The sequence below is a fragment of the Vulpes vulpes genome, chromosome 15 (assembly GCF_048418805.1).
Source record: "Vulpes vulpes isolate BD-2025 chromosome 15, VulVul3, whole genome shotgun sequence".
NCBI lineage: Eukaryota > Metazoa > Chordata > Mammalia > Carnivora > Canidae > Vulpes > Vulpes vulpes.
In genome coordinates, this window is record NC_132794.1 from 72,851,442 (window position 1) to 72,874,806 (window position 23,365).

The following is a 23,365-nucleotide window of genomic DNA, read 5'->3' on the forward strand; positions in this document are numbered from 1 at the left end:
ACTGTTCAGACTTCTGTCACAACAGATTAGTTTTATTTTTCTGAACTTCATACAAATGGAATCAACCTGGTTTCTTCCTTTGCTCAGCATTGTGTGTCTGCAAGATTCATCCTTTTTTTTTTTTTTTTTAAGATTTTATTTATTCATGAGAGACATAGAGCCATAGACAGAAGGGGAAGCAGGCTCCTCACATGGAGCAGGACATGGGACTCGATCCCGGGACCCGGGATCACGCCCTGAGCTGAAGGCAGAAGCTCAACCGCTGAGCCGCCCAGGCGTCCCTTGTCCCATTTTTTTTTTTTTTTTTTTTAAGTTAACAGTAATTCATTCTTTTTATTGCGGTGTAGTTTTCTATTGTTTGAGTATGAATGTGTTTCTGTTCTCTTGTTACATTTGGGCCGTTTCCAGTTTTTAGCTCTTAGGAACAAAGCTGCCATAAACAACATTGTACCTCTCTTTTGGTGTGCATAAAGATTAATTTCTTGGAGTGCTTGGTGGCTCAATCAGTTGAGTGTCCGACTCTTGATTTCAGGTCATGAGCTCAGGGTCCTGAGATCAAGCTTCCATAGGCATCTGTACTCAGCTGGGAGTCTGCTTGAGGATTCTCTCTCTTCTCAGTCTGCCCCCTCCTTTGCTCATGTTCTCTGTCTCTGTTTCTCAAGTAAATAAATCTTTTTTAAAAGGATTAATTCATTGGCTAAATAACTAGGAGTTAATCTCATCTCCTTGTGTGTGTGTGTGTGTGTGTGTGTATATATATATATATATATATAGAGAGAGAGACATAATTCTTAATACCATAGCATTTTAGCACATGCTAGATGATCATTAAATGACTGAAGATAAATTAGTAATAATCAGGATGCCTTGGTGGCTTAGCAGTTGAGTGTCTGCCTTCCGTTCAGGTGTTATCCTGGGGTCCGGAAACAAGTCCTGCCTTGGGCCTCATGCAGGAACAAAGGCTCTGTCTTTATCTCTGCTTCTCTCTCTCTCTGTCTCTCATGAATAAATAAAATCTTTTTAAAAAAATTAGCAACTAATCATGTACAGTGAGATTATCTCAAACTTATTCAAAATATTGAACCATTTCTAGTCTGTATTATTTTCTATATCTGACGTAAAAACATGGTTTTATCCAGACTTTATACATTTCTTTTTCATCTGGGATTGCCTTTTTTAAAGCCATATTACTTATTACTTGCTTTCCCTTCTCTAGGAGATGGGAGAAATATGTGCAGGAAGGAGAACATTCAGATTAATTTCAAGATGTGAATTTCAGAACTGGTCGGCTATTTTTCTATAGTTTTTCAACAATAGAAATCATGTTTTCCATACAGTATATATTTCTAAGATTCTGTACACTTTAAAATCAGCTATACCAATGCATTCATAACACAGATAGAAAAACTGTGAATCTTAATTTTTGTCATGGGTTAGATATGTTTTGGGGTGTGTCAAGCAAAAGCTTTCTTTGATGGCTGTAAGTAATTCTACAAATGGCTTTAGTTGGTGAAGAATGCAAACGGGAGCTACAATAATAGAAGAAATCTTGAGAAATATTTTTCTAATTCTGGGAAAGTATAATTTTCTTTTGAAGTGATTTCTAAGCTAAGACTTGAAAGATGAGTAGGAAACAAGGTGAATGGGACACCTCAGGGAAAGAGGTAAAAGAACATGGTAGGTAGGCAACTGAATTTGCAGAGAGAGAACAGGACAGATTTGGGCATCTGCAGGCAATTCAGGAAGGCTGGAGCAGTGATTTTCAAGCTTTCACGTGCATATGAATCTCCCGGTAGGAGTAGGGCTTGTGAATTCGGAGTTCTAACATGTTTACATGTGATGGAAATGTTGTTGGTTCAAGGATCACGCTTTCTTGGAAACTACTGGGTTCCGGTGTAGAAAGCTAGTGAGAAGGGAGGAGTGGGGAGTGAAAGCAAGGACCATCCCATGAGTTTAAAACCCATGTAAGGAATTTGGGTTTAAGGCATTGGTAATCCACTGAAGGGTGCCAGGAGTAATAGTGAACTTGTGAGTTAAGTGGGCAGTAGTGGTAGAAATAATCTTTAGGCGTACACTCCATTTACATTTGAAACTATATAGATTAATGTCTGAGAAGTGATAATTTACTTATTCATCAATAACTATTGTTTTTCCCAGTAGCAGACTCAGTGCATTTAAAGGAAAAGTTTTGTTATATTTATTAATTTAGATGTTATGTGTTAGTTTAAGTAGTTCTTTCTTCCATGGATATTATTTATCCTAATAAGTATTATAATTTATCTCATAACTACATTATTAATCCTGTTTGATGGGATTTAATTTTTGTCCATTTGTGTACTTATATACTAGTCTGAGGTTGTCTTTTTTATTGATTTAAAAAATGAGCTAGCTGGTAGTGTTTATCGTATGGTAGGAATTATCTTAATGATACATAGTAATTTGGGTTTCCCTAAATGTTAACTAGAAGGTTTTGATTTAGTTTATTTCAGCTGTTTAAATACTGCATCAGTTTTGCAGTATTATAAACTTTTTTTTTTGCAGTATTATAAACTTAAGAATAAAGGTATGTGTTTATGTTTTATATGTTTATATTGTATTTTCTCCCTTTTTGTATAAGTTCTAGGTATTCTTTTAAAAGCTTGGAGAAAGGGGCCCCTGAGTGGCTCAGTGATTGAGCATCTGCCTTTGGCTCAGGTGATAATCCCAGGGTTCTGGGATGGAGTCCAGCATTGGGCTCCCTGCAGGGAGCCTGCTTCTCCCTCTGCTTATGTCTTTGCCTCTCTCTGTGTGTCTCTTGTGAATAAATAAATAAAATCTTAAAAAAATAAATAAATAAAAATTGGAGAAAAGCAAAATAAACTCAGCCCACATATAAACATTACTAACGTTTTGGTATACATTCTTCCTCCTTCCATGAATACATCAATATACTTACTCGTATGTATACTGTTTATTGCTCCACCAAGCATTATATCATAAAGACTTTCCTACTTTGTTAAAATTATTTCAAAAACAAACTTTTTTAAAAAAAGATTTTATTTATTTATTCATGAGAGACACGCACACACAGAGAGAGAGAGAGTCAGAGAGAGAGAGAGAGGCAGAGACACAGGCTCCATCCAGGGAGCCTGAGGCGGGACTCGATCCCTGGTCTCCAAAATCCACACCCTAGGCTGAAGGCTGCCCTAAAAGCAAACTTTTAATAGTAGCACAGTTCTGTCGAATGAATGTGATTTAACCATTTCCAATTATTGAACATTTTTTTCCTCTGCTGATAACATTGAAGAAAATCTTTGCATAAGTCATTCTCCATATTTATTTTTTTTAGGATAGGAATAAAAATGTTCAGTGAAAGGAAAGACCTAAAAGAAAAATTAGATATTGCCGTATTGCTTCCTAGAAGGGTTATGCCAATTTATATGCTAATATTCAGCTTTTCTAATTTGGTAAGCAAAAATGATCTTACTTTAATTTGTGTTTTTTTGATTACTAGTGAAGTTGAACATTGTAAATAGTTTTTAAAACAATTACATATTAAAATATTTTTAAAAGAATCCCTTATGTATTATGTTGTAAAGTAAGGTATTTTAATTAGAATTAATATTTTCTCTTAGTGGATAAATTAACTTTTTGAGTAGTTTTTACAAAAACACACAAAACTCAAGGACCTTAAACGGTTGCCTGAGAGGGAACCACTGTTAATCACTTTCTTATATGTATTTGCAGAAGTATAGTAGATCATATGTGTGTATGTATTTGTTTGCCAAAACATTAGACAAATTATGGAGAGCATTCATTAAAATACCGTCTAGTTCAGATGTGGTATTGTGTACTAAATTGTGTACTAAAAATTAGAAAGGGTCTAAAAATGATTAGTATTTGGCTACTAGCCCAGAAGGAAGAAAAGCAGGGTCTGGCAGCATTTGGCAGTAATTTTCTATAAGACAAGTGGCCTTAGCTCTTTTTATTATTGGATCGATTCTTTGACAATAGCACTTCTGTTTATAGTACCAATTCTGTAGTACTGTTCCAAAAAAGAAAGCCAAGTTTTTGAAAATTAGACAGTTGATACCTGAAAGAAACTCTTTAAAGTACAAAACTTACTTGGAGGTCTTTAGGGGAAAGACACTATTCTTAGGTATTTTAGGATTTCTCTGCTTGACAGTTAAAAGTTTTAGTAGAATTTTCATGACTCTGCTGCTTAACATGGAAAGTTTGAGCTTAAATAATTACAAATAAAATTTATCATTTTCTTAAGCTCTTATTTACCTAATTCAGAAACCAATCATCCATGATGTAAACATATTTTAAAAATGATTTCCCATGCTAATGGTACTATATAGTAGTAATTGGTCTCATACATTAAAGATCTTGAGCTTGACTTGAATGTTACTGCTAAATAAGTGATTTGAGTAATAAGAGTCAGAGGTTTTAATTGGATTCTACAGAGCTCTAATGCTTTAGGCATAAAGGTACTTGCTTTTGGAATAGATTTTTTTTTAAGGCTCTTGTTTCCAAAAATAAAGTTTGGATGACTACTGTTTACTGAATACTAACTCTCTGTGTGACCCAGGATAAGTAGGGGTTTTATGAGCATTCCTATTTGCTGAAATTCATACCTTCTATTCCAGATTAATTATAAGGCTGTAAAGGCTGTTAAAGAATTTGTACCTAATAGTGGTTGGTAATATTTGAAGAATTTTAAGAATGAATTTATCGGAGATGAGAAAAGATCATCTTAATTTTTAAAAACATGTTTAATTTTGAAAAATTTATGTATTTATAGGAGAATTGTTAAGATAGTACAGAGAATTCCCATTTTCCATTCACTCAGCTTACCCTGATTGATGTCTTATATAACCATGCTTTCAAAACTAAGACCTTAATCCTGATTTTAAAAATAAAATTCGGGATCCCTGGGTGGCGCAGCGGTTTGGCGCCTGCCTTTGGCCCAGGGCGCGATCCTGGAGACCCGGGATCGAATCCCACATCGGGCTCCCGGTGCATGGAGCCTGCTTCTCCCTCTGCCTGTGTCTCTGCCTATCATAAATAAAAAAATAATAATTAAAAAAAATAAAATTCAACAAAAATTTTTTGAGCACCTATTATATGTAAAAGAGTGTTTTAAATGCTGGAGTATATACAGTATTGGAAAACAAGTAAAAGTTGCAGATAATAATAATAAACTGATGAGCTAGGTGTCATTCCCTTACACATTCTCAAGGTTTTTAGCCTATGTGTTGTTGGTACTTAAAAAAAGGCACTGATCTCTAGGAGCCAGCATGGGTTCCTAGAGAGTGAGTCATGTCGTATTGGCCTCATTTCTTTTCTTATAGGTTAAGTAACCAGGTAGGTACAGAAGGAGATACTCTGGCCATAGTGTATCTAGAATTACAGCTACATTTATTGGATTTTTAATTTGTGCTGGGCACTGGGTTAAATGCTTTACATGGATTATCTCATTTAGTGCTGTTTTACAAATGAGGGAAGGGACCCCCAAGGTTATACAGATAGCATTTGACAGCCTTTTATGATATCTTTATAGACAACTTAGAGAAATGTAGTCTGAATAATTGCATAGATAGGTGGATTTGTGATTGATTAATGGGCCTATGTTAAAATTAAACTGCAGTTCATTCTTAGTGATGTCCCTCAAGGTCCGGTCTTCCCCCATGTCCTATTCGAAATGTTTATCCATTACAAACTGAGAGAGTGCTAGTATGTTACAGGACAGAATCAGAATCTTCCCTCTACCCTCACCCTTTATTTTTAATAATTGGAAAGATAAACTGTATCTAAGAAAATATTTGTTATAATAATTTTATATTTGAAATGTATGTATTGCCTAGGGACAAAGCCTTCTAATTGAAAAAAAATTTTTTTTTAAATCTGCACAAATACAGGGTTGTACTTAGAGGGCTAACGGGTAGTTTTTTGTTGTTGTTGTTTTTAAGTAGGTGTGTGCCTGGCTGGGTCTCCTTATTTGTCTGAAATTGGTGAGTCAGAGGTTTATTATAACTACTCCAAAGGCTCACACTCACTTAAGCATTATTTTGAAACACGTTGTCAAAAATACGGTTGATTATCCTTTTCTCCTCTGCATTTAGCTGTATGTTCTCAGTTCCGTCTGCCACATTTTGAGGAGGGTGTTGATAGACCATGTATTCAGAGGAGAGTTATCAGGATGAAGCAGTGTCTTGAAACAGATACTTGCAAAATAATTGAAATATTTGAGATTTTCAGCCAGGAAAAAAAGGCGGCTTTAGAGGGGTATATATGGTAATGCTTTTCAGATTGAGTGATTAAATGATCTTTAGTATTCTTCTTAACTCAAATCTGTGAGTCTGTGCAATGCATGAAGGAATGGAACGTGGAAAAGGGATTGAACGTATCTTTTGTATCCCCACAGGACAAAATTAAAGTTAGTGGAAGGGAAATATTGGTACATAATGAAGATGTTTTTAACAATTGAAATGAAAATTGAGTGGACAGTTTCTCATTGTGGTGTATTGAGTAGCATTTAATCAAGCTATTCTTATTCTCTAAGGGCTTCTCCAACTCCTATCCTTTTTTTTTTTTTTTTTTCCTTAAGATTTTATTTTTAACTAATCTTTACACCCAGCTTGGGGCTTGAACCTACAACCCTGAGGTCAAGAATCATACACTCACTGACTGAGCCAGCCAGGCGCCCCCAGTCTTTTTTTATTTCTTCATTCGTTATAATTCCCCATAGCAAAATTTTCTTGGGTATATCACTTATTCTCAGCACCTTATGCTTTTATATAGTATCAAATGTTAGTAGTAACATATTATTTTGTTAGTAAAAACAAATTTAAACAACAGCAGAGCATTTTTCACTGCTAGATTGGTGAAGATAAGTTTGGTAATACCAACAGTGGCAAGGATATATAGAATCACTCATACATTCTAGGCAAGCATATAAATTTGTGTAGTTTCTTTGGAGTACTTATTAAAATTATAAATTTTTATGCTTTCTGACTCAATAATTTTAAAGAAGTTTTCTTTGTTTATTATAGTGTTAAATAAACACTTAGTGCCAGAAGCCCTAAATGATTCTTAACATGGGTTAAATAAATGATTCTACAACCATGTAGTGGGATCTCACACAGCCATAAAAAGAAAGAAAAAAGTACTTCTGCATGAGTTCAACTCTGACGCACATTATCTGGTGAAAAAAATATGTCGCAAAAAATATGTTGCAGGACAGTATTTATAGTATGTTGATATTGCTGGAAAAAAAGTAAGTTGTGTGTATATGCAAATACATATGCACACATTAATAAACATTTATGCTTCTATGTTCATAAACTCTGGAAGGATACACAAGAAAAGGAGTAGCTGTTTCTGGAGAAGGGTTAGGAGATTGGAAGTCTGAGAGCTCAGGCTTTGGTTTGCCTCACTATACATTTATGCTGTTTGTGTGTGCAGGTCAAGATTGTTTTGTAAAAGTTTTTTTATTTGAAGTCCTTACAGATTCACAGGAAGTTTCAGGTAGTACGGGGTGGTACCCTTCATCCCATTCCCCCCAGTGGTAACATCTTAGGTAACTGTAGTGCAAAAGCCAAACCAGGAAATTGGCATGGGTACAACCCACAGATCTTGTTCAGGTTTCAGCAATTATACCTGTACTCATTTGTGTGTGTATATAATTCTTTGAAGTTTTATTGGATATGTAGATTTGTGTAATCAACATCACAACTGAGATATAAAGCTGTTTTATCACCAAAAAGATCCTTGTGCTATCCTTTTATAGTCCTATCTGTCCCTTTATTCTCTGGCAACCACTCACCTGTATTCCATTTTTGAACTTTATCATTTCCAGATGATCTGCAAATGGAATAAAAAAGTATGTAACCTTTGAGACTGATTTTTTTTTTTTTTTTTACTTAGTGTAATTCCCTTGGAATCCATCCAAGTTGTTGCATGTATCAATAATTCCTTTTTATTGCTGGACAATATCCCATGGTATGGATGTACCAGAGTTTTTTAAATCACCCATTGTTAGACGTTTGGGCGGTTTCCAGATCTGGCCTATTACAAATAAAGCTGCTATCCACATTTGTGTGCAAGACATGAGATTTCAGTTCTCTGGGATAAATGTCTAAGAGTGTGGATTGCTGGGTATTATGGTAAATGTATTTAAGAAAGTATAAAAGTATATTTTAAGAGGTTGCCAACCCATTGTCCAGAGTGGTATACCATTTTAGATTCATATCAGCATTGTATGAGAGGCCTAGTTTCTCTGTCGTCTTTGGCATTTGGGTTTTGTTTTGTTTTGTTTTTTTTTTGAAGTTTTTTGTTTGTTTAATACATCTGAAAAGAATGCATATACAAAGAATTGAGACATGAGAAAGCATTGGTTCAATACTAATAAATCTACAAGAATTAGGATTTGGGGAAGGGGGAGAAGATTACTTAAATATTTTTTAAAATTGGAAACTGCAACCAAAATAAGTGGATAAAATCCCTATTAACACTTATGAAGAGTCTTCATAAGACTTCATGATTTTTTTATTAAACTAGAGAGCCTTAACTAGCTACTCTAGGGTTCCTCATATGCAAAAGAGAAATACGGGGATTCACCTGAATGGTCCCCATGTTGTTAAATGTTCTCCCCACCCCCACCCCCAGCTTCTTTATGAAGCAGGTCTCCTTCCTCCCAACTTAAAACAAGGATGTGCATCATTCCATAGACATCTGTCTCCCAGCGCCACCTCTCACATTTCTTCAATTTACCAGGTCCTCAATTGTGTTCTAGGAACACCATATCATACACTATTAAGCTGGACATCTATGCTAAGCATATAAGACAATGACTGACAGGGAAAAAATGTTTTTTAATTACACACTCAATCCATTTGGTGTATTTCAAAAGGTGCAGTACTTTTCTTCATTTCTAACTTCTTTCACTGATAAATTAACTTCAAAAAAAAAATTCAGTGAATGGCAAACAGATTTCCTTGAAAGTGACAGTCACATATATAGTACATCCTAGAAAAGAGGATGGACAAGACAGGTTCCACCCACTTTCATGAGTTTCATCAAATACTGGATCTACTCAAGGGTGGAGAGAAAAGGCAACTTTCAAAAAGGAGTATATTAGTAAATGAGGCATTTACTATACTGCTTCCTAAGAGCACCAGGTGGGGAACAAGTTTTCTGAACTAGTTCTAGGAAGTGGAATGTGGAATCAATCCGTCTTCCTCCCCTTAAGGGCTGTCCAGTGGTTAATTAATTTAAAAAACATGACTAAATAAAAACAAACCCCACACGTGCTCCCCACACCACTAACCCACTCCCCCTTGCAAAAAAGAAAGGGAAAAAAAACCCCTAAATGTCCCAGGTCATTCTCCAGAGTGGATGGAGCCCGGGAGCAGCATCAACAACCCAAATTAGTCTGTTACAGAGTCATCATAAACATGCCTTGCTTTTAAACAAAAAAAAAAAATTTTTTTTTGAAATGACAGAGCAAAAACTAGTACTAATCACTTTTCTGACAATACACAATTACTCAAATTAACTAGTACTGAGAAGGGGAAAGGGACCATACATATTGGCTTTGTCTCACACGAGTGTATGTAGGTAGGCGCAAGAACAAATTTTAATCTTTAGTTTGATTTAACGTTGCTTTTAGTATGATGCTGACACCAGTTGTGCGGAAAGCTCTGGAGAGATGTTCATAGCAGCACATACCTGCGGCTCTTCTTCGGTTCTGGAGGCTCCAGGGCAGCCAGTATTCCTTCGTCAAATACATTCTTTAGGCCTTTCTGTGTGAGTGCAGAACACTCCACATACTTGACCGCCTTCAGGTCACAGGCCAGCTTTTCAGCAGTCTCTGGAGTGATAGGCTTCTGTTTGTTCTTGGCAGGTTTCTCAATAGTAGAGGGGTCATCTCGGAGATCAATTTGGGTCCTAACAAGCAAGAAAAGAGTCTTTGGACAGTGGTGAGTTATCTCAGGCACCCACTTTTCCTTCACATTTTCAAATGAGGATGGAGAGAACACTGAAAAACAGACTCGAAATACATCTGTTTGTGGATAACTCAGCAGTTGTAATCTGTCATAATCCTCTTGCCCTGCAGTATCAAAAAGTCCAAGGGTATATGGCTCTCCACCAATCATAACCGTGACTGCATAGTTGTCAAAAGCAGTCGGTACATACTCAGAAGGAAATTTGTTTGTTATGTAGGATATCAGGAGACATGTTTTACCAATGGCACCATCGCCCACCACAACACACTTAGTTGTCTGCATTGCTGAATCAGTTTCGTATCCACTGTAAATATTTCAAATTTGATGATGACCTCAGCTTCTCCGCCGGGGCGTTGACAGCACTCGGCATTTGGTATTGTCTCTATTTTTTACTTTAGGTGTTATAACAGATGTGTAGCAGTATCTCTTTATGGTTTTAATTTGCCTTTCCTTGATGGCCAATGAGTTGAACATACTATTTTTGCTCTCTATCTGTTGGTTGTGTCCTTCTCTTTTCCTTCATCAGTCTGGCTATCAGTTTTTGCTTCATGTAGTTTGAAACTGTTTTTAGGAGTATAAACATTGAGGATTGTTATGTTTTCCTGATAAAATGACTTGCTCATCATTATATGACTGTCTTTATTCTTTGTTATACTCTGTTTTAAGAATCTACGTTGTCTAATAGTAAAGCTACTCCAGCTTTTTTTTTCATATATCGTTTTCCATCTTTTTTATTTTTAGCCTACTTGTGTCTTCTTATTTATTTATTTGGATTTATTTATTTATTTGAGGGAGAGAGAGTGAGAGCAGGGAAATGAGCAGAGGGAGAGGGAGAGAGAATCCTCAAGTGGACTCCCTGCTGAGCATAGCGCTGGAATGTGGGGCTCTATCCCAGGACTCCTGAGATCAAGACATGAGCTGAAATCAAGAGTTGGACAATTTGCTGACACCCCTGTGTCTTCATATTTAACGGTTTCTCATAAGTGACTTCTGGGTGGATCATGCTTTTTTATCCAGTCTGATAATGTCTGTCTTTTAAATAGAGTCTATAGATCATATATAGACATACTTTGGAGATAGTGTGGGTTCAGTTCCAGACTACTACAATAAAGTGAATATTAAAATAAAGTATGTCAAGTGAATGTTTTGGTTTCCTATTGTGTGTATAAAAGTTCTGTTAGGCTACATACAAAAATAAGTCTCAATAAATTTAAAAGACTGAAATCGTACAAAGTATATTCTCTGAACACAACAGAATAAAATTAGAATTCAATAACAGAAGGAAAGTGAAATACTAATATGGAAATTAAACAACAAACTCTTAAATAGATTCAAACAACTAATTTATATTTATTGTAAACATCTACAGTAAAAAAAAAAAAATTCAAGTCAATAAGCTAACTTTACACCTTAAGGAACTAGAAAAAGATGACCAAACTAGTAAAAGAAAGGAAATAATAAAGACCAAAGTCCAGGAGGTAAATTACATGGAGAATAGAAAGACATTACAGAGAATTAATGTAACCGAAAGTTGGTACTTGAAAAGATAAAAGGACAAACTTTTAGCTAGACTTGTCAGGCGCCCCCAGTCACTGCTTTTTAATTGAATTAAACTATTTATATTTAAAGTAACTACTTATAGGTTTTTGTTTCCCAGTTCCTCCATTACTGCCTTCTGTGTTTATTTTTTCTAATGTACTATTTTGATTCCCTCTCATTTCCTTTTCCTTATACTTTTAGAGAAAGATTCTGGGAAACCATAGTAAGGGAGAGCCAGCTGGTGGTTAGAGCAAGAATCATTTTAGCCGGCTGAGGTGGTGAACATCCCAAATAGAGAATGTCATAAACAGAGGCATAGGTATCTGGTGTTGGAGAACTGCAGTTTTGGATTTTAAGTGTATCCCTGTTTCATATTGTCAAAGAACAAAACTCAACTGAGTAAATTTGAAGAACAAATTGGCTTTATTAAGTGATTTATGAATTGGGCAACATCTCATCTAGCGAGTAGAGGGGAGCTCAAAGGGTCTGTACAAACGAAGATTTTTATAGGAAAGAGGGTGGGGCAAGAAAGTTATTAGTGAAAGAAAAGAAAGGATTGTTCCAGGCAAGGTCACTTTCCCTTAGAAGGGCAAGGCTCTTCCTTTGGGGATGGAGAGGGCCTATGTGACAGATTACCTCACTGGAACTTATTAAAAAATTCCTGATGGACAGGTTAAGACCTTTATTTCTGTGGCAGGTTGAGACAGCAGTTAGGTTAGGTGTTAAAACCCTGGTTTAGTTACTTGCCTTGGCCCAAGTGATGCCATTTTGGGCCTGTGGCTTTCTCTTTTGCAGTGTTTTTGGAGACTTATTCCTTTTAGTAGCACTGAGAATTAATAAGCATTTAATTAATTAACAAGCATTAATAAGCATTTGGCATACAGAAATTTTTCATAAAAATGAATGTCAGACTGAAGTAGGACATTGCTTTAATATTTCTCAAGACTGATCCTGAACCATTAACAATGATTTTTTTTTAAAGAGTTTATTTATTTATTCATGAAAGACACACAGAGAGAGAGGCAGAGACATAGGCAGAGGGAGAAGCAGGCTCCCTGCAAGGAGCCTGACGTGGGACTTGATCCCGGATCCTGGGATCATGCTCTGAGCCGAAGGCAGATGCTCAACCACTGAGCCACTCAGGTGCCCCATTAACAGTGATTTTTGTTACAGCATCCTAAATACCTCCTCCAAGTCTTCCAGGAATACCCAAGTTCAAGAAAAATATTAATTATAAAAAACAAGCATAGAGTTCTATTTCTTTTTCAAAATTCTATATATATATTTTTCATTTTATATTACTACATCTAAATTACCTGCTAATAGAATAAGTGGTCTTAAAGTCTTTTTTGAAATCCTAGAGCTCATTTTAGTTCTTAGGCACCTTTTGTAATTTATCAGCTAAATGTATTATCTCAAAGTGTGTTTCAGTTAGGCTTCTTTTGGCTCTGAGTAATAGAAGGCCCATTTCAAACAGTCTTAGACAATAAGAAGTTTTTTTGCCTTAATGTAACTGGAAGTCTTAGATGATAGTAGTCTTCAGAATTACTTGGTCAGTACATTACTGAAGACACCAAGAATTCAGATTCTTTGCATTGTTCCGTAATACTGGCTTTATGCCAAGGCAGGGCGTTCTCTGTAGTTGTATGATGGTTTCCAGGAAGGAACCATATATTCCACAAGGAAGAAGAGTCCTCTGGCTTCTGTAGAGGGCGCTTTTAGGCAACAAGCTTGAGCAATAGAAGCCTGAGGAAGGTAAAAGGGCCCACAGTGACCACTGAGCTAAATGCAAGCAGGCATTGCCAACAGGCTCATTAAGTGCCCCACCTTGAAATAGCCATAGGCCCTAACTGACCAATTACAACGAGGCACAGTTCTTAAGATTACCAAAAAAGGGGGAAATTCCGTAAGTCCCTTTACTCCCTAACTTTGCCCTATAACTGCAGCCCCTCACCATTGCCTTGACACAGACAATCTCTCTGTTGCTGTCCTGCCCATTGCTCCCTTGCAGTGAATTCAGTAAGCTTTCATTTATTTGTTCTGCCTTGGGTGAATTCTTTCACCACTTGTGCTGCTGGCCACCTCCCAATCAGAGCGCCCCACATTTGGTGCCCCCCCCAATCCAATCGGGACACCCCAGAGCTTCCTCTGAACAGAAAGGACAGACTTAACCAGAACCTACCAGAAAACTTTTTTTTCATATCTCATTGGCATGATTCCTCCTCATTTCTGAATTTCTGGCTACAAGGATGGGGGTAAACCCACCTTGAGCTGAAGTCAGTTTTCCTAGTTGCTGCCAAAGAGTTGTGGAATGGATGGATATTGGAGCAAACAGTCATGGTGTCTGCTTTGGTTGTGTCCGAATGCTGTGAGGTTTCTTAATCCATACTTTTTCTGTTAGGCTTTTATAATGAGTCAAAATATGCTTAGTCATATTTTTGATTTAATTGCCCATGTTCAGAGCTTTCTATCCTCTAAAGCAATACAGCAATTACTAAGCATTCCTTTCTTTAGAAAGAGAATGTTGAAATAGTGAAAGGATTGGAGATAGTTGGCAAATTTGAATCTGTATCTCCTTGTAACCAATAGTTTTTAACCTCTTTCACCTCCAGATAATTGACTTAGCTGCCATTTACATAGAAACTTTAGTGATTTGATTTGTATCTCCTTTCTCTCTTCAAAAATTGCCTGGAGCATTGTGATAAAGTAGAAAGTGAGTTGGGTTATGATTTGGGTTCTAATTAATTCTAGCTTCACTGCTTTTCAGTTAAGTGTGATCATGGACAAATCACTTCATCTCTCAGACCTTCAACTGTCTTCTTTGTAAGCTGAAATATCTTCTCACCAAGTTGTTCTTATGGGAGTCAAATAAAATGATATGAAAAAAATGTGAGAAGTATAGACTAACACAATTTTAAGTTGTCTTTTTACACTAATTAAAGAGTGGGCCTTTAAAGGGAGGGAACTTAGTAATGAGAGATTCTGGTCCTAAAAAAATAAATAAATAATCTTAGATTCTGATTATTCAGATCTATCAGAAAAAGATAAGGACATGTACAGTTTTTTTTGAAATTAGATGCTCAACGAGTAAAAGTCATTTTATTGTAAAACTGGTGTTGCATGCTTGTTTCTAGTAAGTGTATTTTAGTAGCAACTTCTCAGATATTCCCTATAATTTTTTTACCTCAAATTTTTGCCCTGGTGTTTTGGTTAAAGCTGTTTTTCAAGGAAGCAGCTGTAGAGTAAAGGTAATAAGCTGTAGTGCTTTGTGTGGCTTGCAGGGTATGATGGATGCATTTTTTTATTTATTCCAGTTATTGACTGTTTTTTCAAATGTACTTCTCCTTTCTGACATTATTCTTTTGAAGAACCCTAAGATCTCCCACAGAAATGTGGGTGGAGTTTGATTATTATTGCCAAAGGAGGTTTGCTTTTCACTGCTGAGAACTCTGATGAGCAAAAGTTCCTATTTGGAGTTGAATGAAATGATGGTGAGGAATTGACTTTTAAAATACTATTTAATATATTCATCATGTCATAGGTTAATGTACAAGTGGAATCTGAATATGTTAATAAGCTACATATTCAAATACAAAGTTTCTCTTTGTATTTTATTACAATAAAATGTGAAACAAAGCATAGATACTTCCTGAATTGATATCATTTACCTTTTTGTTTAGATCTAGTTGCTTGCTGCTGTCTGTCATGTTGGATTTGGGGCAGTCTCTTTTATAAAAGGGAAGGCCAGTTCTGCAGTTTGCCTTTTTCTTTTATATGGAAATACTGCATATAGATTTTGAAAGGAAAAGGGAACTAATATATGTTGACTTTGTTACTATGCACAAGCATAGCAAGTACCTAATGTTTATGTCACTTTATTCTTCAACCGATGGAAGAGTATTAGTATCCCCGTTTTACAAAAGAAAATACTGAAATTTAGAGACTAAGTAATGTCAAAATAACTGCAACAGGGGAGTCAATCACACTCTCCCTCCATGTCTCACTCCTCCCTTCATTGCATTTCTCATACTGCTTTTATGTAATTATTATATCTTTTCTTTGAGGAAGATTTTATTCTTCTTGCAAATGAAGAAAAGTGTTGGGCAGCCCGGGTGGCTCAGTGGTTTAGCGCCGCCTTCAGCCAAGGGCCTGATCCTAGGGACCTGAGATCGAGTCCCACGTCGGGTTCCCTGCATGGAGCCTGCTTTTCCCTCTGCCTGTGTCTCTGCCGCTTTCTCTGTCTCTCTCTCTCTGTGTCTCTCATTAATACATAAATAAAATCTTTAAAAAAAAAAGTGTTAACATGAGTGTGTAAAGAATAAGAAAATGAAAATGTACTCTAAAGGATAGAATCTTATATAAAAAGGTTTTTCTTTGCCTTTTTTTTTAAAGATTTATTTATTTATTTATTTATTCATTCATTCATTCATTCATTCATGAGAGAGACAGAGAGAGAGAGAGAGAGGCAGAGATACAGGCAGAGGGAGAAGCAGGCTCCATGCCGGGAGCCCGACACGGGACTTGATCCCGGGACTCCAAGATCTCACCCCGGGCCAAAGGCAGGCGCCAAACCACTGAGCCACCCAGGGATCCCCTAAAAAGGTTTTTCTAAACATTAATTCATTTTTAACTGTTAAACCCACTTTGCTTTTCTCATAAAAACACCACTTGGTCACGATGCATTTTACTTTTTTGTATTGTTGGGTTTGATTTACATAAATGTTAAGAATTTTTGTGTCTATATTCATGAGAGATTTGTTCTACGGTTTTGAAACCAGAATGTCTGGTTTTGATATCAGGATAGCGCTGGCCTTGTAGAGAGTTCATTGAGAAGTATTCTCTCCTTCTGCTTCAATTTTCCGGATGTTTTTTAGATTTGGTGTTATTTCTTCCTTGTATTTTAGGTAGAATTCACCAGTGAAGCCAATTGGGCCTAAAGTTCTGTCTATGGGAAGATTTTAAACTATAATTTCAATTTCTTTTTTCTTTTTAAAGATTTTATTTATTGATTGATGAGAGACAGAGAGAAAGAGAGGCAGAGACACAGGCAGAGGGAGAAAAAGGCTCCATGCAGGTAGCCCGATGGGGGACTCGATCCCGGGTCCCCAGGATGATTCCCCGGGCTGAAGGCAGCGCTAAACTACTGAGCCACTGGGGGTGCCCCAATTTCAATTTCTTTAACTGATACAGGATTATTCTATTTATTTTTTCTTAAGTGAGCTTTGGTAAGTTTGTCTTTCAAGGAATTTATTTCATCTGAGTTGTTAAATTCATTCATGTAGAATTGTTCATAACATTCCTTTATTTTATTTTATTTTATTTTAAGATTTTATTTATTTATTCATGAGAGACAGAGAGAGAGAGAGGTAGAGGCACAGGCAGAGGGAGAAGCAGGCTCCATGCGGGCTCCATGCAGGGAGCCCGATGTGGGACTCGATTCCGGGTCTCCAGGATCATGCCCTGGGCTGAAGGCGCCGCTAAACCGCTGAGCCACTCGGGCTGCCCTCCTTTATTCTTTTAATGTCTGTAATTTCTCTAATTTCTGATACTGGTGTTTTGCCTCTTTTCCTTTTTTGCCTCCTGATTAGTCTGGCTAGCTGTTTATCAGTTTTACTTATATCAAAGAACCAGTTTTTGGTTTCATGGACTTAAAAATTTCTTTTAAAACGGACTTTGGTTTTTAGAGCAGTTTTAGGTTCCCAGCAAAGTTGAGTGGAAAGTACAGATTTTTCTGTACTTATATAGCCCCTACTCCCACACATGCATAGCCTCCCACCACCAACACTCAATGAATCTACATTGACACATCATTATCACCCAAAGTCCATAGATTTATATTAGGATTCACTCCTGGTGTTGTATGTTCTATGGGTTTGGATAAATGTTTAATGACATATATTCACAATTGCAGCATTATATAGAGTAGTTTGCCCTAAAAATTGTGTGCTCCACCTGTTCGTTTCTCCTTCTCCAACTTCTGGCATAGTTTTGCCTTTTCCAGAATATCATATGGTATATAGCTTTTTCACATTGGTTTCCTTCACTTAGCAATATGCATTTAGGGTTTCCTCCATGTCTTTTCATGGCTTGATAGCTCTTTTTAAAGCTATGCATAATATTCCATTGTATGGATGTTCCACAGTTTAACCATTCAGCTGCTGAAGGACATCTCCGTTGCTTTCAAGGTTTTTTGTGGTTGTTTTTGTTTTGTTTAAAGATTTTATTCACTTGTTGCCCCCCCGAAAAAGAAAGATTTTATTCACTTATTAAAGCGTGCACGAGCTAGGGATGGGGGGCAGAGGGAGAAGCAGATTTCCCACTGAGCAGGAAGCTCAATGCAGGGCTGGATCACAGGACCCTGACATGACCTGAGCTGAAAGCAGATGCTTAACCAGCTGAGCCACCCAGTCATCTCTTGTTTTTATTTTTTATTTTTTAAGTAGGCTCCATTACTACCCTGAGATGAAGACCTGAGCTGAAGTTAAGAGTTGGACACTTAACTGACTGAGCCACCCAGGCACCCCTCAAGTTTTGACAGTTTTAAATAAGGCTTATATAAATATTCATGTCCAGGTTTTTGTGTAGATGTTTTCAACTTATTTGGATTGATACCAAGGAGTATGAATGCTGGATTGTATAAGAAAATGTTTCATTTTATAAGAAACTGCCAAACTGTCTTCCAAGATGTCTACCATTTTGGGTTTTACTCATCCCCAAAAAACTAGCTTTTGGTCTTACTGACTTTTTTCCCACTTGCTTCTGTTTTGTTGTCCTTATTCTCTCCCCCCTCCATCTTCTGCTTTTTATTTTTACAGAAAAAGAGAGAACATTTACTGCTTAGGTTTATTTTGCTTTTCTCTTTCTAATTTCTTAAGGTGGAAGCTTAGGTAATTGATTTCAGACCTACTTCCTTTTTTAAGATATAGAGTATTTTTTAGTTTCCAGGTGTTTGGGGATTTTAAAGATGTTCTGATTTTAATTTCTAATTTAATTGCATTGTGATAAAATTCTTAAACTTTATTGAGAATGGTTTTAAGGCTCAGAATGTAGTCTGTCTTGGGTAATGGTTCTGTATGTACTTGAAAAAAAATGAATATTCTGCTGTTGGTGGAATGTTCCGTAAATCAAATCAAGTTGGTTGATAATATTGTTCAAGTCTGCTATATCCTTATTCATTTTCTGTATACTTGTTCTATCACATATTGAGATTATAGTGTTAAAGTCACTGACAGTAATTGTGGATTTGTCTATTCCCTACAATCCTGTCAGTTTTTGCTTTATGTATTTTGAAGCTGTTCAGTTTAGGATACTTACATCTTCATGGTTAAATTGATTTGTTTATCAATATGAAATAACTCCCCCCCCCCTTTTTTTAAGATTTTATCTATTTGTTTGAGAGAACGAGATAATGAGAGCATGAGCAGGTAGGAGGGGCAGAGAGAGAAGTAGGCTCCCCACTGAGCAGGGAGCCTGATGCAGGGCTTGATCCCCTAACCCTGGGATCATGACCTGAGCTGAAGGCAGACGTTTAATGACTGAGCTACCCAGGCACCCCTGAAATGACCCTATTTATCTTTGGTGATAGTCTTATGTATTTTATCTGATATTAAGATAGCTACTCCAGCTCTTTTTTTTTTTTTTTTTTTTTTTAAGATTTATTTATTCGTGAGAAACACACAGCGAGAGGCAGAGGCGTAGGCAGAGGGAAAAGCAGGCTCCATGCAGGGAGCCCGATGTGGGACTCCATCCCAGGACCCCAGGACCACACCCTGAGCCAAAGGCAGACACTCAACCACTGAACCACCCAGGTGTGCTACTCCAGCTCTTTATTGATAAGTAGCCTGGTATATTTTTATAATCCTTTAATTTATTTTTGAAGATTTTATTTATTCATGAAAGACACAGAGAGAGAGAGGCAGCGACACAGGCAGAGGGAGAAGCAGGCTTTATGCAGGGAGCCCGACGTGGGACTTGATCCCTGGTCTCCAGGATCAGGCCCTGGGCTGAAGGTGGCGCTGAACCATGAGCCACCCAGCTGCCCTATAATCCTTTAATTTTAACCTTTTTGTTTTTATATTTAAAGTAGGTTTCTTTTTAGACAGCATTATACAAATCTGGTAATCTCTTCCTTTCAGTCAGGTGTTAGATAATGTAATTGCGCTTATGTCTGCCATCTTGCAATTTGTTTCCTGTTTGTCCCATCTCTTCTTTGCTTTTTTTACTCTTGCCTTCTTTTGAATTGAGTACATTTTATTATTCCATTTTATCTCCACTGTTGCCTTATGAACTGTGTAACTTTTTCTTTCTTTTTTCTTTTTCAGTGGTTGACACGGTTATAATAACCACCTTTAACTTATCACAGTCTTCCTACAAATATTAATCTATCACTTCATGCATAGTATGTGACTGTAAGCACAGTGTATTTTTCCCTTCTCCCATCACTTTTCCAAATGTTGTTATATATTTTACTCCTATCTATGTATTTTACAAACCCCAGAATAGATTATTATTTTAAAATGAGAAAGAAAATCTATTTTATATTTAGTCACATATTTACTCATTTTAGTGCTCTTTCTTCCTTTGTTTAGATTTATGTTTTTCTTTATTATCATTTTGCTTCCCCAGAAATTCTTTATCAGCATTTTTTTTTTTTATTGTGCAGGGCTGCTGGTGACAAATACTCCCTGCTTTTATTTGTCTAAAAAAGTATTTTATCAACATTTCAGGAAGATTTTTTCCAGTGTACTGAATTTTTTTTTTTTTTATTTATTCATGAGAGACAAGGGAGAGAGAGGGGCAGAGACACAAGCAGAGGGAGAAGCAGGCTCCATGAAGGGAGCCCGACGTGGGACTCGATCCTGGGTCTCCAGGATCACACCTTGGGCTGAAGGCAGCACTAAACTGCTGAGCTACCCAGGCTGCCCCTGGTACTGAATTTTAGTGTGTTAAGAGTTTCCAGGACGGCCTTCAGGTTTGGTGGCTCACTAGGAAAACTCTTAGGTCTGAGCATATGGTTATACTCATGATTTATTATAGTGAAAGGATGCAAAGCCAAATTAGCAAAGGGAAAAGGTGCATGAGTAAAGTCTGGAGAAAACAAAGCATGAGCTTCCAAGAGTATCTCCCAGTGGAGTCACACAGGACATGTTTAATTCTCTCAACAATGAATCGTGACAGCACTTGAAAAATGTTGTCTAACAGGATATCCCATTAGAGACTCAGTGTCCAGAGTTTTTATTAAGAGTTGGTCACATAAGCATCCTCTGCCAGCATGCACCAAGTACCAGACTCCCAGAAGGAAAGCAGGTGTTTAGCATAAGTCATACTGTTTGTACAGATAATGTAGGCACAGTAAACCACCTGTATTAGGAAATGTTTTCTAAGGATAGCAGTCTTGAGCTTGCTATGTTAACTCTCTTCTGCATACTACATCACCTTATTTTTACCTTTTTGCACTTTAAAAATTTTATTTTGTTGTCTTCTGCCTTGCATACCTCTGAGAAGAAATTTGTGGTGATTTCTTTGTTCTATTGTATGTAATGTACATTTTTTCCTACAGATGCTTTTAAGAATTTTTGTCATTGTTTTCAGTAATTGGTTTATGGTGTGCTTTATGTGTATGGGTGAGTGTGTGTTTGTGTTTATCCTCTGTGGGATTCCTTGGACTTCTTGGAACTGTGAATCTGAGGCATTCAACAAATTGAAAATTTTTTCAGCCATTTTTTTTTCCAACATTGCTCCATCTCTTGTTTTCATGCTTCAGTTAAACGTATGTTGTTAGACTGCTCATACTGCCCCACAGGTGGAAGGCAATGTCTTTGTTCCCCCTCCTCTCCTTTTTTGAATAGTTCTATTCTTTGGTCTCCAGGTTTACTTTTGCAGTGGCTAATCTACTGTAAATCTCTTTGAACAATATTTTAATTTCAGATATATTTTTCATCTCCAGAAGTCCCATTTGATCCATTTTTATAGGTTTCCTTGTCTCATTATATTCAGATATTATGTTGTTGAGCAAATATATTTATTATAGTTCTAACATCTTCATTTCCTGATTCAATCATCTCTTTCATTTCTGGTTCTGTTAATATTGACTATGGTTTTCTAGTTCATGGGTCACATTTTATTACTTATTCTAAGCCTAATTGTTATGCTGTATCTTATAATAATTTTTGATTATTGTATGGTTATTGTATGCTCATCATTGTTTTATGTTGTTTGCTGGATTTTGTTGTATTTCATTAAAGAATGTCAAAATTGTTGTTGTAAACTGCTGAGTTACTTCAGGTAAGTTTGGTCCTTTCATGGCTTATTTTGAAGCAGTTTCAGGGCATACCCAGAATTGCCTTTACTGTAGGACTCATTTAACCTCACTTCTAAGGCATGGTTCTGCTGGGGTCACTGTTGGCTTCTGTGTTCAGCAAGATCTCTCCACTTTGAAGGGGGAATTTAAACAATTCTTGAAAAAAAAAAAAAAACAATTCTTGGCTCTTCGTGAGCTCTGACAATTTTTTATCTAACAGCTTCCTGGTAATATTCTTTCCTTAGGGGTTGATTTGATTTTGCCTGGTCTCTTGGGGTTTCACTTTTTACATGTACAAATTGTATTCAGCCAAATATCCAGTAGGACCCCCATGAATTTTTTTTGGACCTCTTTCTTTGTGTAGATCTTCTCCTCTCAGCTAGTCTCTTTCCCACCCCCACCCCTCACAATTCTAGCCACCTTGGCTTTTCTAAACTTTGATCTGTGTCTTTTTAACTCAGCAATAGTGCTGGATTCTTTTGGGGTTATCCTTCTCTGTACCATTGCCTGGAAATTACCTCCAGGCAGAAAGCGAGAGGTTTTGTAATTTATTGCCTTTTTAGAACAGTACTCTGGGATCACAGTCTTGTGTCACCTTTGTTCAGTGTTTGAAAACAGTTGTTTCCTATATTATGTCTAGTTTCTAGTTGTTTAGGCAGAAGAATAATTCCAGACTTTCTTTTCCCTTCATGTTCAGGGTGGAAATCTCTCTATAAACACTAAACTTTTCCATTTACACTATAAACTTTTCCTTTTTTTTTTTAAAGATTTATTTTTATTTATTTATGATAGACATAGAGAGAGAGAGGCAGAGACACAGGCAGAGGGAGAAGCAGGCTCCCTACCGGGAGCCTGACACAAGACTCGATCCCGGGACTCCAGGATCGCGCCTTGGGCCAAAGGCAGGCGCGAAACTGCTGAGCCACCCAGGGATCCCCCTTCCTTCTTTTTTCTTTAAAGGCAGCTTCATTTCAGAATATGTGCAAAATATCAAGTCTCTCCTTTTCTTATTATATTCAGAAAATAGTCATGATGAATGTGATCAGGATTTCAAATTTTACATTCTTTTTAGGTACTTCTTATAGCCACACTATCTTCCACTATTGATGATTTGAATACATACATATATATGTATATATATGTATTGCAGTGGATGAATATATATTTATTGATGAACATATATATCTCCTATATTTCTCTCATAGTAGATCAGAGCTCTGAATTGGTGAGGCAGTGGGGCACTGATGATACAAAATATAAGGAAGCACTCACTCTCAGGTGCCTATCCTGCTTATAAAGTCAGAGTCTCCTTAAATATTGTGCCCTAGATATCTTGCTATCTTGCTATCTTACTCTGTTTCAGGCTTTGCAGGGAATATTCCAGACAAAGATCAGTTTCATTACTTAGGGCATTGGTCCCAAACTACTGTTAACTGCATCACATATTTACTTTAGAGTAGTTTCAAATCCTTTTTTTTTTTTTTTACCTTCATATTAAATTATTTTAACTTCTGTCCAACCGTTTACTTTCTTG

The 23,365-nt window shown here is 36.7% G+C and overlaps 1 protein-coding gene and 1 pseudogene across 7 annotated transcripts in view; one reads left to right on the top strand and one right to left on the bottom strand.

Annotated features, from left to right (window-relative positions):
• The window catches only part of GLCE (glucuronic acid epimerase), a 115,670-nt gene that overhangs the window by 8,563 nt on the left and 83,742 nt on the right, over window positions 1-23,365 (top strand). The window contains exon 2 of one of the 7 annotated variants that reach the window (XM_072738975.1): window positions 9,890-9,965. The exons of the other annotated variants lie outside the window; for them this stretch is intronic. The gene's annotated coding sequence lies outside the window, so the exon portion shown is untranslated. The remainder of the gene's footprint in view (window positions 1-9,889; window positions 9,966-23,365) is intronic. 7 annotated transcript variants of the gene reach the window in all.
• On the bottom strand, window positions 9,699-14,399 carry LOC140595663 (cell division control protein 42 homolog pseudogene; annotated as a pseudogene).